Source organism: Eriocheir sinensis, unplaced genomic scaffold, assembly GCF_024679095.1.
Source record: "Eriocheir sinensis breed Jianghai 21 unplaced genomic scaffold, ASM2467909v1 Scaffold1311, whole genome shotgun sequence".
Classification (NCBI taxonomy): Eukaryota; Metazoa; Arthropoda; class Malacostraca; order Decapoda; family Varunidae; genus Eriocheir; species Eriocheir sinensis.
This window is the reverse complement of record NW_026110642.1, coordinates 62,588-67,014: the sequence shown is the minus strand read 5'-3', so window position 1 is coordinate 67,014 and position 4,427 is coordinate 62,588. Positions and strand designations below refer to the sequence as shown.

General features: G+C 39.2%; 1 long non-coding RNA gene across 1 annotated transcript; it reads right to left on the bottom strand.

Annotated features, from left to right (window-relative positions):
- Positions 1–664: 664 nt before the first annotated feature.
- On the bottom strand, positions 665–3,104 carry LOC126989815 (uncharacterized). Its single transcript, XR_007743732.1, has 4 exons — positions 2,918–3,104; positions 2,714–2,799; positions 2,170–2,323; positions 665–1,346 (listed from the first exon to the last, which is right to left on the bottom strand). It is a non-coding gene; the product is annotated as an uncharacterized LOC126989815 (long non-coding RNA).
- Between the last annotated feature and the right edge of the window lie 1,323 nt (positions 3,105–4,427).

Here is a 4,427-nt window from a genome sequence, read left to right as displayed (position 1 = left end):
CGTAGGAGTTTAAGCATTTCCAGGCGTAGTTTAATGACCCTGGTGGTAGTTTCCCAGCCAGCACTGGATGATGGGACCCACGTGGGTCTTTTGTGGGCTACTTTATGGGCCCCATGTGGGCTGCCCACATGGGGCCCAGATAAATTTGGCCACGGGATTCATGTGGGTTAAATGTGGGATATGGGTGGGATCCATATGGGTATTGCATGGGCATGCCATTGAATTTATGGGGATATCTTGCATATATTTGGTGCATTACCACTGATAAAGGGCTTTTGACATAGTCACTGAAAAACAGAAAGCAGAGGCAGTCTTCAATATTATACGAGTATACCCATACCCCTGTCCTCCAATGAAACAGTGATGTTAGTATATAAAAAGTACATACAGCATATCGAGAGTTTTCTCTGGCGTTCATTTTCTGTTGAATTGCCTAAAGCCCAATATCAACAGCCATACATATCTAAAAGGTATATGAATAATAATCAAACGATTCAACTTAACTTTATTTATTTATACATGCTTCAAAACTGAATGACTATTTTCTTCCACATTAACAAAACTCTTCAAAAACACAATATGATTTTGGAAGTAAAATGAAATTGACAGTGTTTATATTGTGACTGTCTGCTATAAAATTGTTCCATATATTTGTCACAAAAAATATAAGCTTCTCATATATACCGTGAATATTGTGAAACAAAATCTACTAATCAATAATATGTAAACACAAGTAATACAGAATAATAGTAACAATAGTAGTAATAATAGTACTACGGCTTTTCTGCCGTGGCCACCCCCTAGAGCCCCCTTTCCCAACCCTGGGGTCGCTAAGCATTTTTCCTGGGGTCCCCAAGACCTCAAAATATCAAACATGGTATTATTATATTATAACACATATACAACTAAACTAGTGGGGTCGCAGTCATGTCTAGAGGTGCATGATTGGGGTCGCCTGAAAAAAAAAAAAGTTGGGAAACACTGCCGTAGGGGGATGTTCCCGGAGGGAACGAGGCGTCAGAGCTATAGATAGATAGATAAAGTAATACAGAATACAGAATTCCTTTGGCAGAAATACATCTCTACCTATATTCTGATTAGAATCATCTCTAACAAAGCCTTAATTCTAATTACTACATGTAAACAAAACTAAGGAACCTATATATTAAACTTCCTTTTCCATAAGATTTACACGTATAGGTATTCTAATTAGCAGACAATGTTGCACCAGTATCCCTTCACATGCAATTGCCACTGCGATCTCTTACCACCATCAACCACTTCGCCACTGCATGCTCCACATCTTCTCGTGCAATCTGACGTTTGTGAATTCTTTTTCACTTCTCCTAGAACCAGAAAAAAATACCTGAATTAAAGTTACTAATATATATTCCAAAACTTACATCAGTAAAATCAAACGACCAAAACGACAAATAAGTTAGTAAGGTCTACTAGGGCTGAGGGTAAATATGGAGAATCACTACACGCCTCCAAAATACGATATTACGCCTCCATATTATAGTTAAGGGACGAAATACATGTCCCTTAACCATAATATGAAGGCGCAGGTGCTTAAAAGTAAAGATAAAGTCCCCAAAAGGAATAATATTCACGAAAGGGTAGCCTCCTATGGCAAAAATAGGTACCATATTCATATATTCCATCCAGTAAAGGTAAGGGGGTCCAGATTGTAAAGTTTGGTTGGAGTAGCTTAAATATGCTTGTTGGGGGAAGGGAAGTAGTGAATATGCGACTTATTTTTGCGAGGAGGTATTATTCGTAACTCTGGCGGACTGCCGCCGCTGCCATTGGAGGCTACCCTTTCGTGAATATCATTCATTTTGGGGACTTTTTCTTTACTTTTAAGTACCTGCGCCTTCATATTATGGTTAAGGGACATGTATTTCATCCCTTAACTATAATATGGAGGCGTAATATTGTATATTGAAGGCACGGAGTGATTCTCCATATTTACCAGGCTAAGCAGTGAATGCATGCTGTGACCTGTTTTCCTGCTGTTTATGGCATCCCTAGAGATGATCCAGCTCTCCCACCTCTAGTTATGTTTTACTTTTTTCTGTTTTACTAAATCACAGTTAATAGACCTATGTGTGAGTGTTGACTTTAAAAATAGATAGATAGATAAGGAAATGTGAAAAAAATACTTACCCTAAACAGTCTCGAGTAAGTTTGTGGGACCAAATGCCTTCTTGTTGTTCCTTCAAGACATGTTCAGTTTTGTGGCCAGTGTGTCACTTATTATGAACTTCCTTACTTGCTTCACATAGTCATCAGTCCCTCCAATCTCACCAAGAACATTCACCTGAAATCAACAAATAAGACCACAATTTAGCCTTTATTCTTTTTCTCTTTGTTCTTGCACTATATATTTCATAATTTTCCATATCGTCCAGCCACTGGAACGACCTTGCAGGTGTTTCTACTCTGTAAAACACAGGCTGTTCTCAGAGATTTAAACCTTATATGCTATTACATTCATTAATATTCATTCACATGTCCTTGTTACTCAAGACTTAGTATATTGACACAAGGTAATAATACTGTACCACCACCACAACACCACTACCACCATCACCAGCAAAAACTACCACCACCATGACCACCACCTTACCACTTCTATCTCTACACCACCACCTCTTTATATACTACTATCACAACCGTGCGTAATGTACTTCCCACATATAATACATACCTATAGGCTGTGGCAGCGAAGTATTGAATCAGTGCCTCTTGGCACTTGTTGGGAGACAGGACAATGGCTGGGATGGCTTTGAAAATCTGCAAAGACAGCACTTTTTAACATTTCTTTCTTTACACGTAATGGAAGGCATCATATATAGCTATAACCATTAAAGAATATTCACAACATATTCAAGTGCAATATAAGACATCTCACCTTTGACTTGCTGTCACAGTAGCTTGATAATGTAGGTGGAAAATACGCAAACTATTATGTTCCCGCCAGGCCCCAGCTCTTGCTCTTGCTGTACTGTGTTTACAGCAACCGCTGGGCCAAAATGAATGTCGACTTTTTAAGTCTCTGCTGGGTTATAATATAATGCATCTTCTAGTTCAACAATGAAAAATATTATTGCATAAAAAGAATGCAAAATACTTAATAAATAATATTTAAAGCAAGATAATATATAATTTTACAAATTGCGACAAGAAGAAATCATCTGATACGTCTGTAAACTATCTGTTGGCCTCATTTCAGTATTACTCTAACATTTCGGAAAAAAAAACATTACGTAATGGTTATTTTGATTTTACGGCAAGGCAGTCCGCGAAAAATATCATTGCCATGCAGATTCGGTTACAGTCTTCACTAATTGCCTGTTTCTCTTGCCTACAAAAACAATTAAGCACTCGTACAGCCATTTCAGTTAAAATATACCATTGTGGGAAGCCCACATGGGTCCCATATTGCACCCATATTCATCTGCCAGACAACATATAATTCTTAAAGGAATTGCCTCCAAGATAACTTTACAATAGTTCTGACAACACATTTCATTGTTGCAGTATTAATGAAAGAAATATTATATATGTGTGGGAAACCCACATAGGTCCCACGTTGTACCCATAAATCATTTGTCTGCCAAGTCACGTGTATATTTTTTAATAATTGTCTAGGTAAATTTTCTCGGTCGTTTAGACAATTTCCTGAGCTCTCATAGCACAAAAGAAAAATATTTACTTTTGTGGGAAACCCACCTGAGTCCCATATGAAACCCATGCATTTCCCCATCCCCTACCCATGCCCACCAATCCCACCAATACCCATGGAAATCCCATGTGGGCCCCATGTGTGTGTGCTGGCTGGGTTTGATCGTTCGTCTCTACCGTGAACTTAAAAGAACACTCATTAGAACCCGAATTATCTACTTTTTGGCCTTTGGAATTAGCTGATGTGAGGGGAAGAAGGTAGGTGATTGTCGTTATCTTTTGGTATTCTACCGCTGACCGTTGATGAGGTTTCAGGCCCCGTTCCAATGCTAGCGCAGCGCTCCGCAAGGGCCTTCAACAATTATGATCTTAGCCTCAATAATAATCCTCGATATCCAATTATTCACAACGTCGTAGTTTTATGGATAGCCTACTGATGTCCTTTTAAATAAACTTGGCATCATCATAGTCACTTGACCATGTGTAATGTGTATATTATAATGTACATGCGTATGTATGACTGTACGTGTGGCGACACCGACCGGATGTTTAACACGTCGTGCTTTTGGCCGTGGGAAGCTGTGATGAACTGACACTAGGATCAGCAAATGATGACTTTCATCAGCCGTCATCAACCGGAACCCACACCCTTCCGGACAAACAACAAGCAAATAAAACGGGCGAACAACGCGGAGAAGGGAGAGAAGACGGGTGACGAGCAGGTGAGCGGTGCTCTG